This window comes from Sander vitreus, chromosome 24, assembly GCF_031162955.1.
Source record: "Sander vitreus isolate 19-12246 chromosome 24, sanVit1, whole genome shotgun sequence".
Classification (NCBI taxonomy): Eukaryota; Metazoa; Chordata; class Actinopteri; order Perciformes; family Percidae; genus Sander; species Sander vitreus.
The window spans coordinates 9,548,547-9,562,099 of record NC_135878.1 but is presented as its reverse complement, the minus strand read 5'-3'; the positions used below and the strand labels follow the sequence as shown (position 1 = coordinate 9,562,099).

General features: G+C 44.8%; 1 protein-coding gene across 1 annotated transcript in view; it reads right to left on the bottom strand.

The window, feature by feature from the left end:
- Nucleotides 1-13,553, bottom strand: part of LOC144512715 (Krueppel-like factor 7) — a 31,785-nt gene that overhangs the window by 17,865 nt on the left and 367 nt on the right. The window lies entirely within an intron of this gene.

The window sequence follows — 13,553 nt, the reverse complement described above, 5'->3', positions numbered from 1 at the left end:
AAGGAGAGACAGAGGGAGCAGAGACACAAAGAGAAAGAGCTAGAGGGGAGAGACAGAGCTAATTTATCTGCCTTCCCTGAGAGAAGAAGGAAGAGGCAGACAGGGGAAAGATGAAGAAACGGGCCTCTATTCGAGCTTTTGTGTTATAGATTAGGGGAGGAAAGTTTGCTGAGAGTGTAAAGGGTGAAATCACAGCATCTTCCCAGCTGCAGGTGCATAAGCAAAAAAAAAATGACTTTGCTGATTAGAGGGGGAAAAAAAGAGAGGGAAAGATATGAAGCTTAAAAAGCCACAGACCGGAAACAGGAGTCCTCCTCCTCACTAACTAACAGCTCCATCTCTCCAGGCAGCCGAGCCTCACCTAGCTTCAGATAACACGCCGCGGAAACAGCTTAATTACACACACGGCCTTATCAGACGACATTAGCCTCACAGTAATAATCAGGGCTGCCGTCAGCCTCTCCGTCAAAGGCTGGCAACGCAGCACCTTGAGGGGGTTTTACACAGTGCAGGCTTCAGGCTGATAACAGACACTGCCAGTTGTTAAATCACAATTTGCTGACGGAGTTTGAGGGAATAATGCACATGTGGTTGTAAACCCGACACCTCCTTTGCACACAGTCAATTTTTGTTCAGATGGATGCGCTAATAGACTCTTGAAACGGTTTTCAGGCAGCAAATTCAATTTTGTTTTGTTGGACTAAATGCTTAGATTTACATTTTACGCACTTAAGCTGACACTGTAATTCAAGGTTCAGTCTTTGGCGTATTGCTCTTGGACACAGGAATTGAACCCGTGATTGTTTCCTTTGCGGAATAGCATGAGGATCAGTTTTGAGGTAAGACATCTCCCCGCTAAGCCCTCAGTTACAGTCGGTTTACTTCGACATGTGTATGTGTGTTTGGGTGTGATGGAGAATCTTCAAAGCACCTTTCATCTGGCAGGAAAGCCACACTGATGGAGCACTCAGAGAGCAAACACCTGTGACCCCTGCTTAATGGAGCAGAAAGACATTTCCCAATCCTGTTTCTGAGCAGACCCAACAGAAACCACACATCCGCATCATCCCCGACACAAGGGACCTCCACTCTGTCTTCCCATTACACAACATGGACGCCAATATGAAGAACCTCTCTGCAAAATGATGTTTGAAGAACTGTTGTTCAAGTAAACAAACCGATCCACTCGGTCCTCGGTCCTAAAAGAAAGTTAATCTGAACGTCTACATTTCGCTGACAACTGGTTAACTTGGATTTATTTTAAATAATCATTAAACCAATCAAATGATGCACAAATTCACTGGTTCTAGCTTCCCAAATCAGTGCTGCTTTTCTGTTGTCTGCTGTCACATTTGAATAATCCATCTTTTCACACAGACAAAGCTACACATATATCCTCTAAATGCTGAAAGTAGCCTGACAAGTAAACAGATTGAAGTCGTGAAGATCTGGCGACCTTAAGCGTGATACAGACATCATTAAGAGGTCTTAGGCCCAGGATACAACAAGAGTACTGCGTATAAAGACCTCTGCTGCTCCATATCAATAGCTTGTGACAAAGTGTGGAAAATGTCTTTGTTCTGGTATTAAGTCGAGGATCACAGAGGTGAGGGTGAAATAGGATAGAGGAGAGAACAGAAGAGGAGAGAAGAAGCATCTTGAGACTGAAGAAGATGAACGACGGAGAGGAGGGTGAGATTGGAGCGCAGAGGAGAATAGCAAGGCATGGAGGATGGGGGGGGGGGGGGGGGAAGAGGGGGGGGGGTTGGGGTATAATCCCAACGAGTGGAGCCGTGTTGCACTCGCTGGGGAGGGGAACTCTGTCTCTCTTTAACTGGATTTGGGTGAGCTGCTGTTTATCGGCGTATGAGTCGCCAAGCGCTCCCTCTGAGCTGTCAAAACCATCCTAATCTAATCAGGAGACATTTCAGCCATTTTGCTTTCAACACGGCAGAGTGTTGTTTATCGGTTGTTTATCAGTTGTTTATGTTTATGTGCTCATGTGTGTGTGAAAGAACCAGAATATGTATGTGTGCAGATAGAGGGGGTCGGCGACAACAGTGGTTTTACACCGGGGTTAGCAGCTTGCAGCAGGATTTGGGGAGTCTGTGCTCCGGATGTGGGGACCCCATTGTGTGCGGCAGGCTGGCTAATCTTCATTACCGCACACAATGACGGGGCAAGAGAATGGGGCCTTGGCTGGAAAAGGCACGGAGAAACAAAAGAGTGGCGAGCAGCGAAAGAGAAAGAGAGAGGGGAGGAGGGCCGAAAATGACAGAGGGGGAGAGGAGAGAGGGGAGAGATAAAGGGAACAGTGAAGCGGAAAAACTCAGCTTCCTCCTCATACAGTGCCAGACAGAAAGGGCCGCTCGGTATCCCAATCACGTCCACAAACCGTGAAGTGCAACTGTGGCGCCGTGCCCGCACTGATAAGAGCCAAAATGGTTCATTCTTACATGCTTCTCTACAGCTGCAAAGAAAGCAACCTCTGTTTCTTGCATGCCGTCTGGTCTTGTGTTACCCCGGGTTTCGCCGTGCAGGTGACAAACACCGTGCAGTGTTTGTCACTCATTACAGCAGCAAACCTTAGGGTTAGCTAAGAAGCAAAAGGTGTGGTGAGTGTGTGAGTGGTGCGAGCAAGCGGCAAGAAAACAAGCAGGTCGAAGCAGGTCAGTGGCACAGTCTTGTGAGGCCAAGGTGGATTAGCTCAGGGTTGCAGACGTGCTGGAGCGTGTGTTTTTGCGGGGAATCTGTGAAGTTACGCAAGAGCGTGTACGTCCCGGTGACTTTATGTGTATCTGAGAGCGTGCAAACAGGAGGTGGGGCTCTGTCGTTTCGTCTTTATTGCCACGTCAGTGCTTTCAAAACAAACCTGAGCGACAAAGATTAGCCCAAGCCGCTTAAAATATTGAAAGACGTCTCCTCACCACAGCTACCGTGTGGGCTCTCCTCCAAGAGATAGGAGAGAGAGAGAGAGAGAGAGAGAGAGAGAGAGAGAGAGAGAGAGAGCGTATGTGAGTTTAGGTTGGACAAGGATGGGCGGAGGCAGCGCGGCAGGCTGAACCTGTTCACCCCTCTGTGCCGAGCGGCTGGCTTTTCAGCGGTAAGCGGAAGCGGAGTCCAAGGACTTTTCAACCCAATTTCACCCTGACAATGCACGGCAGCTCAGTGGAGAGGGAAAGAGAGCAGTTAGATGCACTAAGAAAGGCGTTAGGATCTCATTGACTTTGGCCTTTAGCTCTATGTGTGCTGGTGTGTGTGCTTTGACTGCTGTGCCACAAGTAGAGCATTCAGTTTGAGAAAGCGTGTGATTACAGGGCAAAGGGTAAAAGCCCAGAATAAGAGCTGCGCTATGGTTTGGGGTTAAAGTTTAAAGGCTGGCAAATGAATGTGTTTGAAATTAATGGGAGGTTGTGATAGTTACATTGAAACATGTGCAACATGAGAACAAGTGCATGTGTGTGCATGTGACACATACAGTATACACACCAGTTGCTCCGCTGAATATTCTAGAGAGAAAACAGCTACTTTACTTTTTGATACACACACAGGTATAAACACACACATATAAACCCAATGAACTCTGTCTGTGAAGCTCTCTCTGTCGCTGTCTCGCTTATACACACACACACACACACACACACACACACACACACACACACACACACACACACACATACTGTACACCAATGAAAATTATTGATGTGCTCTCTTATAAAACAGTGGCTTGGCTGCTCCCTAAAGTATTCCTGGCAACATCACAGGCTGAAAATAGCTGCCGACCCAAATAACTCTCCTCGCCGGAACGAAGAAGGAGCCAGACCACGGCCACCGGCGACTGGCTTTACTAATTGGCGTCATTTTACAATGAAACAATATCTGGGGCAAAAGATGGAATTACACATAGCAGTAAACTGGAGAGCGGGAGAATGTGCTGTCTAGCCACACAAATGCTTGCAGAGATGAGTGGAGGGGGGGGGATGCCTTCGTTCTTGTTAGCATAAGTTATCAAATTCTCTTCACTGAAAATACGCAAGGGAGAATTGGGTAGTGAAACATTTATGCGACACCATCAGTTTAGTTAAAAGACAGGAAAAACATCTACAGCAGGGGTTCTTAAATGTTTTGAAATCACAGATCCCCATATGGATAGTTTGTTTCTGATTGATTTAGCGTTGAATAATAGAATTTATTGCAAGCTAGGACTCCGCTTTGAGATGGTGCAGCCACATACTCACACATTTAGTTGAGCACATTGGGTGACTTATTTCCAACGCAAATCTTGTTTCAGATATCTTCTAAGAATCAAGTTTAAATTGAATTGATTTTAGTGTAGCAACCTGCCATTTTCCTGTTGTTTTTTTTTTAAACAACACAGCCACTATTTTCTGCAACAATTTGAAGACATGCTTGATTTATATGAGAAACAAGTTCAATATTTGCACTTTCCTGACAACTTGTGCACTTGTTTTATCTTCTAATGTCTTATGAATAAATAAAAAGGTCTTGATAAGGAGATTGTATGCACAGATTAACATCATTTACCTCCAGAAAATCCACTTTTCAGGAACAAAAAACACTTCTTGCATACAAAATATTTTGAAATGACACACTGTTTGCCCAAGGCCCTACATTTATGTCAGCCCACAAGACTCCACCAAAACACCCATTTTAGACCAAGAAAATCCCCAACACTGTAAAATACATCCTGTGAACTGCTCACACACACTCACATGCAAGTACTGTACATAAAGGGAGACATAGAGGGAGGAAGGCATAAACACAGATGTCTTTTGGCAGCCCAAATCTTAATTAGCACCAGGAGATTCATCTAATCAAAGGGTTGCCAGCCCATCATTAAGGCTAAAACACACACTGCTCTCCTCACATACCAGAACAGAACAATGGGAAACAGAGGTACGCTGTCACACTGATGAATGGCTCTTCCCACAGGTCTCATTAAATCACAGAAGGGCACTTCCCGGGCCGTTCGAAGAGTTAAGCAGGGTGCAAAATCACCCTCTCTGACTGTCTACTGCGACTACTTTTCTACTTTACAGCCTTTTTGTTCCAAGGCTGCCTGTCAAAATAATATTTTTGTGCTTTTAGGCTTTGACATATAGGCTAATCCCAATTCAAGCTGAATTTGCCTGGTTTTTAAGGATAAAAGTCGTATCTTATTCAGACAACTCAGCCCCCGCAGGGGTTTGGAATGACTGAAACTACATGATGTACCCAGTTGGCTGGAGATACCAGTGTCTTTAGGGTAATTAGGGACCCAGTTTAATCTTCCAGTGAATTTAGCATCCGCTGCTGACAATGGAAAACATCCTTTATCTGTCTCCGAGCACCCATCTGAGTCCTCACCCCGCGTTTCAAATACATGAGATCAAAATAAAGCTTCTTTATAAAATAAAAAATGTTCAGAGTGAATGAAGGAAATAGTGATGAAAGAAGCAAAAAGGGATGAGGAATCTTTGGAGATCAGATAGATGGATGGAAGTACAGAGATACTGAAGGAGAAAAGAGGTCCTGACACACTGGCTAACCAGGCAGACAGCTTTGGAGCAGCGAGCTATAGCAGGTGGAAAAAAATCCACTGGCTTTGCATGTTGGACAACTGCAGCTAAGTGTTGAGTCTGGCATGCAAAGCGCGCACACACGTGACTGCATAGATACTTGGTGTCGCTTACATAATACAACTTTAAGTCACACCTCTTCTCAAAGCTGACAACTGCCATTGTTCTTTGCTGGACTCTGTGAAACCCTAGAGCTGAGATAACATGATTTTAAAAGACTTTTACAAAAGCACACACTCCTAAAAAAGTCAACAAGGCCTGCATTGGCAACGCAGCTGTGATCTTCACCAATGACTGTCTCGCTTTATAAACTATCTGAACGGTTTCAGAGCGCGGCGCGTCCTTGCGGCTGTCACCACCAAGAGCTTAGGGCCGTGATTGATGACCGGCTTCGGATGACAACAACAAGCAGCGGTGTTTACTCAGGGCAAATTGCCCTTGTCTCTTTCCACCTTCCATCTCTTTCTCCCCCTTTCTCTCGCTCAATCTTTGGAGAGAGATGGTCCACATGGCTGGATCTCTGGTTTCTGGATGGCTACGAGTCCCTCGGGTGGGATTAGCCTCCCAGAATGACAGCTAAACAAACAAATAGGCCAAAGCTGGCCTTCCTGCTTGCCAAGGCTGCCTAGCAACAGGTAGGCAGTAAGATGGGATGTAACGCTTGGTATGTCAAAGCCATTGATGGCTATAAAAAAGCCTGGACATGGTGCAAATGTGTGGCCATAATCAAAGACAATAGATTTTCATAGATGTGAACATGCTGGAAGATTAAACACATTGCGGTGCAAGTAGGAAATAATTAGGAAGTAACTACGGCAACAGACTATCACTTGAAGCCTTTAGATACTGAAGGCAGTGATTCATGGCAATTATTTCACGTCACTTAAAATACACATCACTGAAGTGTCACTCTGATGACATTCAACCATTACAACAAGCAATGTCAAACGTGCCAACAGCTACATGGAAACATCAGCAACGACAATGATTCATCTTTTATCAGCAGCAGGCGCTCTCTGATAATGCTCATAAAAAACATAGTCAGTTACTGTACTGGCACTCCAGGCCCAGCTAGCAGTAAAAAAATCCAAACACATGTTCTCATAACAGAAACTTACACATCCACAAATGTACATAGCTGATGACAGCAAGTAGTTTAAATAGGTAGGTAAATACTGTTTCTTAGCAGCACACTTCCAGGAAATCCCAGCGCCTAGCCAAGAAAGTGCACTTAATCCCCTGCAAAACACATAATTAAATAAACATAAAACATGTTAATAAGTGAGCTTTATATGTAGGTGCTGCTAAATGGATATGTTAACTTTTGGCAGAACCAGGCAGTTTCCCACTGCTTCCAGGCTTTACGCTAAGCTAAGCTAACCGTGGCCTTGTTTAATGGACAGATATGAGAGTGGTATTGATAGCCTCTTCCTTTAAGCCCATTATTTGCATGACGACAAGTCAAACAGGTGTTAGTTTGTCACAGTCTCTCCCCTGTCCACTGACACATGCACAGCTGATATTAGCATGCCTCCTCTCGTCTGTTGTGACAGATGCAAATACTCTTTTAATGCAATGATTCCACCAGCAGCTTGGTGCCATTATTTGTGACACACCCTGCGTAAATGAGCCTTTATTCCACATTGTGCCAAATGTTGATTGCATAACTCTCCTGAGTTCAACTTTTTTGCAGAAAGACTGACTTTAAATGGGGGTTAGAACAGGGCAAATCAAACAAGGCAGCTGTGACTTTGTCTTCTCAGAATTTGAGAAAGAGAGACGGAGCAAGAGAGAGAGAGTCATGAGATAAAGAGAGAGAGAGAGAGAGAGTTGGTGGTAAATCCAAAGCATAAAACGAGTGCCTGTGACTCTTCCTTCTCTTCCTTTCTCTTTTCTCCCTGCGGTTGCCAAGCCGGATGGCAGCAGCGAAGCATGTCGGATCACTGTAAGGTGCTGTAACGGCTTCCCGATTTCGCCTCAAATGATGTGAAAGTCATTGCCAAGCCATGTGTGCCGGTGTGAGGCGAAAAAAATGACTGGCTCCTCTTCTCACTGTTAATCAAACCTGGGGTGGCAGAGCGTTTTGCAGACGGAAGCCATACATAAAGATGTGCTTGTTCACAACGCTCCCGCTCGCTCTCTCTCTCTCTCTCTCTCTCTCTCTCTCTCTCTCTCCCCACCTCCTCTCCTCTCGTCTTCCCCTTGCTGCCTTTTTTTTTCCTACACCACCTCCTCTCCCTCTCTCTCTGACGGGCCCGTCACCAGAGCATCTGACAAATGAATGCGTCCTCCGCGTCCTCTCTTTCATCAGCGTTTCCAACCTTTTCATCAACGCCCATAAAGCAGTAGAAGGCACCTATCACTGGCAATCGCCTCTCAGCTGCCTGAGTGATGAGACAGAGGTGGCAGAGTTCAGGAAGCGCTCTTATGGCAGAATGGATGTTACTGGGTCAGGGGGTCGCTCGCGTACACAGACACACAAACCTGTGCACTTGCATGTGGCGGTGTGTGCATGCACAGAAAACACATCCAACACGTAATGAAAATCTGAGCATGCATGTACATATATATATATATATATATATATATATATATATATATATATATATATATATATATATATATATATAATGACGTCATTCATTCACAAAGTGGCACTCCCATCACGGACCGTGAACAGGAAAAGGCAGAAAAAATGCCACTCAGTACATTTAAAAACAATGGATAATCAGACCAATTTTGTTATAGGCTCATGATCAATGCATTGTCATTAGCCCAATATTGTTCTACTCTTAATCAGAGAGGACACAGTCCATTCAAAAGTGGATCATTACATTGGTTACATTAAATTATAACAGTCCATATATGCACCTGTACAATGAACAGTTCCTGAGGATATCCTCAGTACCGGTACACTGTATTTTTCTAAATAAATTATTGCTTGCGTAATGGTCAGTGTGCGGGACTCTTCTCTAAACTAAATACATGCAAAAGCTAAAGTGTCTACAGCTCCTTGAAAACAGCAAGCCCTGTCTTGTTAACATAACTGCTGCTGCCGCTGCTCTGAAGCCAAATTGGGTTTTTGCTGTTACAGCTCATTTCTGTTTATACTAATTAGATGAACTCATAGCTCACTCATAGCCCCCCCGCCCCGAGACATGCATCTTTTCTTCAAATCGATGCATTGAGTGATAACCTTGTGGCTGAAAACACTTAAAAGCGTACAGGGGAGATGCTTCGTGGTGCACAAAGGCTTCCTTTCATGCCTCGGTCATCACTGGTCAGGCCATGTCAAATAGATTCTACGTGGCATCCATCTTCAAGATCTTCTGACTGCTATGGGGTTAGAGGCGAGCACAACAACGCTGCAAGAAATAAATTCTATATTCAACATCTGAGTGTCACGAGGTCGCACAGGCTCGTCAGAATACTTTGAGGATGTCTGGGAATTAACTGCAGCTATAAAGGACTGGTGTATTGTATGAATAACACAAACTCTTAGGAATGAATGTACTGTCCCGTTTGGGGTGATACTGCAATGCTACCGGCCTCACTTCCATCACATTTTGAATGACTTTGTTCAAACTGGACCAGACGACAGTTAAACTAAAAGAGAATTAACTACATTTTTACATTGGAGAGGATCCAAACTTGATTTCAGAAATTCCACATTTCATACTTACAGTTGATGTGACATTTTAATAAAGCCACAGGCGCGGAACGAAGACACCACCAGGAGCTCTTTTGAGACAAACAAGATTAAGTCCCAGTTTGTCCTTCCTCCTCCTGCTCACAGAATACTGAACTGCGCCCATTACAGGATTGATTTAATTTTAATTTGCATGTAATTACATCAAATAACAAATTTTACCTGGTTATTTTAGCTTCCTATACCTGGACGGGAAATGCATGATTCAGACATCTAAACTCATACGTTCTTATTGCTGGTACTCTGCAAAGCAAAGAAGAGTGACTTGGGGAACATTGTTACCTGGCATACGCTGTGTTATAGCAGAACTGAGCCGTGTATGGTAGAAAACACGCCAACAGCCAACAGCCCTGCAGAGATCAAAAATCCATACTGTGCTAATTCTATAAGAGGAAAGCAGGGCGGAAAAAAAAAGATATGAGGAACAAGAGATGGAGGAAGACGGAGACAAGAAGGAGGGGGGCAGTTGGCTGGGCTCCCCAGTATGCCTGCTGTGTGTGAGAAAGCAGCTGTGGCCTATTGAGGATTGCATAACATACTGAGACACAGACGCACCGGCGTGCACGTACGCAGACATGCACACGGCAGCGTATGGCTGCATATGGATATTTACAATTTTGCTGCAGATTTTCGGCTCTATCTTTCTTCTTACTCTTTTGTTGGGTTATCCTTATTGCGATCTCTCTAGGGGCCGAGGGAGGGGTCGCCAAGCAATCTCTCTGACCCTGACCACAGCTTTAGGAGCGACTTGTCCCTTGAAGACCTCAGACAAAATACTAAAAAACTCCATCTGTCTGCATCCCTACTTCTCCATCCTGTTCCTCAGGACACCATGCGTCGGTACCCTCTTCTTCTCTGACTGTCTTTTCTGAGTGTTGTTCGTCGCTTCTGGGGGGGGGGGGCTCGCGCCCACCGGACTGTGAAATGCGAAACCCTGCAGTGAGGAGAATGTGCGTGCTCTGCAACTTCCTCCACCTCTACTTTTGCCCCCCCCCACCCCCCAGACGGTGCTGCTGCTGCTGCTGCTGCCTGGGAAATGTGCGTGTTAACGAGGGGCGAGCAAGAAGTGGATGTAAGTGGATGCATCTGAGCATGCAGGCTTCCATATGGAGGTTGCGCCGGAGCGCCCTGCTGCTCCTTCCACATTTAGAAACACCGAAGCCATGTGCGATCTGTCCACATCCACATATAGAAGCCCATAATGCACCGTGCAGCATCATACAGACACTTCGCTTGGATAGGCATCAGGCACTCAGTCTACCTGTGTGTGTGTGTGTGTGTGTGTGTGTGTGTGTGTGTTAAACCCCGAAAGTGTGTATATGTGTTGGAGGGTATGGAGTATGTCCTGAGGTCAATGACAGACAGCCATTTGTGGTGTCCTGTTACCTCCTATCCATCAGGGTCAAGTGCTGTGGATGAGGACACGTCATCAGCGGAGCCTGAAGGCGGTTGAAAGAGCTATCATATCAGCCTGACATTCAATCCAGATGTTTTGTCTTTCATATTTTAGCATCTGAATGCTCTGAGGATGCTGATAAATGTTTGACAGTATAGCCAAATGAGGCTTTATTACAGCGAATGCCAGTTTACAAAAGAGCATAACAAGCACTGGAAATTGCAGCCGGGATAAACAGCGATTTCGGTTGGTATAAAGATGCAAGATTACACATGTACACTTTCATGTTCCACTATAATAAGTTAGTTATGACCAGCTATGCTTGTTCCAAATCCATCTCAGCCCTGCTGTTTGTTCCAACTATAAACAACCAACTGTACTGGGATTTGGAAGCGAGACAGAACAGTTCAGTTTGGCACTAGTTAGTTCAATAATGGAGCAAATAGCAGCCTCAAATGTACCATCTGCAGACCTCCAAAACACTTTTCTCTGTTTCTGTTCCCCCTCCCCCCATAAGCGCCTGAATCATGCCTCACAGACACCAACAGGGGACACAGTCATCATTCTTGCCATCGCATCTCAGGGAGCCATTTAGGGTCCGACAACAACGGCCTCCTATCTCACCATCAGACCACATAAAAGCATCAAATTCTAAATTGTGCCTGGAATACAGAGGGGATTGCTCAAACTGCGGGTGTCGGCTGGAGGCAGAGCTTTTAAGGCGAGCCACAACTCATAATTCATGTATTCAGGAGGGCTCGGTGGCATCTTCATGTTGTTACAATGAACGCAAGGATTGCTCTGCCAAGAACATCTCTGTGCTGTGTGGGAAGAGGGGGGTTTCAAAGTGTGGGGCAAGTCGTAATCCTTGTGCTCACAAGGACACAATGCAATCTTCTTATCCCAAATAATAAATAATATCCAAAAACTTTGATATTCACTGCAATGATTCGTTATGGGATGCAAGGCAATGCTTTGAGTGAAAGCCTGCGAATTGGAGAGGTATTTTTAAACTCTAAGAATGATACATTTTCCCCGTTTTTTGTGTTTTCTTTAATTATGGTCCTTTTGCTATCAAAATGTAATGAAATCTGCAGGTGATGCAGATCTATAGATGCTATCAGGAAGAAAAAAAACTGTGACATTTCATTTTTGAGAAGTATGTCAGTTTATGCCAGCCATACTGAAGCCAGGTTCAATAGAAGAAGTTATCTCTAATATCTCACATGTAAAAATTATAATAAAAAAGATAAAAAGATTTAAAAAAAAAGCAGAATACAATTTGCAGCTGCTAAGTAAGAGCAGATATCAGCTTGTTGAAAAAATTAGAAAAAAGAAAGTACATTCTCTACATTTAACAGACATTGACTAGATGGTTTTCTTTAATTCCAAAATGGACGTTGTCCCAGGGTGAAAAAAGCTGCACACATGTACAGACTCCACCGATAAAAGCTTTGATCCCTTTTGCCTACACACAGCTGTCTCTCTCCCATTTGCATTAGGTATCGATTTTGATATGCAGGCTGTGGGTGAGAAACAGGGAGTGATATTCACTGCATATGGTACACGCAGGCCCATGCGATTTAAAATCCACTGACAGTGAAGCTGGGAGTTGGAGACTTGTTAAAAGATGCGTCGGTGGCTAACAGTAGGATGCCAATTAGGCTGCTTGGCCACAACGAATGGATTCGCGGTCACGCACCGGTTTCTCTCTCTCCTTCTTCTCCCTATCACTCCCCCTCCCTCCTCCACCTCCCTATACGCATGGAGCAGAGAAGTGGGGGAAAGCCGAAGCTCCTATTGCATGAACAATACCGGCATCAAATTTCCATGCAATGATTTCTTTTTTTTTTTTTTGCTCGGTCAGTCAAGTGCAGCATGGAAAGCATCATCACCATCAGCAGCAGCAGCAGCAGTAATGCAGGTGGACCGAGGGCTGCTTGGCCCTTATTTTGACTTAGATCATGGAAAACGAAGGGTTGTTTAGTGAAAGATAGTGCTCAGGCTGAGAAACACAGATTCATTATTTAAAGAGGACACATTTTAAGCAATTTTACAGTAGAAAATGACAGTATTTCTAAGTATCTGTAAAAATGTTAACAGTTAAATTGTCAAACACACAATCACACACACACACACACACACACACACACACACACACACACACACACACACACACACACACACACACGCATATGTATAATAACACACTTTCCAATATGGAATTTTTGGCTAAAATAGAGATGTGGGATAGAGTGTGTGGAATATAATGGCGGTGTCAAGTGCCGGTGCGTCTCCCCATCACCATGTGGCCGCGTGGATCCCCGTGCTTATCCATCCACTGATTGAACTTGGATAGAGGAAGCGTGAGGGGGTAAAAATGTACAAGATGCAGGGGACAACTCTTCTTTTCCTGCGCTGCCTTCACACATTTATCCACCACTGCATTTAGAGACGGTACAAAGCCATATTAGGGACAGACATGTTAGGGTATGCATTATGAATAAGTGAGGGGACTTCTCTCCATGCAGGGGGTTCAAAACTCAGTAATCTGAGGGATGCAGATGTATTATTCACGATCAATTCAGTCCCTATTATGGGATTCGGATCTTCATCTTTTCCAAATCGCAGTTGACAGCTTTATTACGCGCCGGCGTGCGTTCGCATCTAATCCACTTTCCCATCTCTGAGAAAATTGTCTGATATATGAGTGATGGAAAGCATTTCATCTCCTCATTTCTCCCTGAACTACACACATCCACGCTTTGGGGAAAAGTTGACGCCTGCATCTCGAGCGCATGTGAACCCAATCCGCGAGCGGACTGTGTGGTTAAAGCTGTGTAACGAAGATGATGCAGGCTACACACCA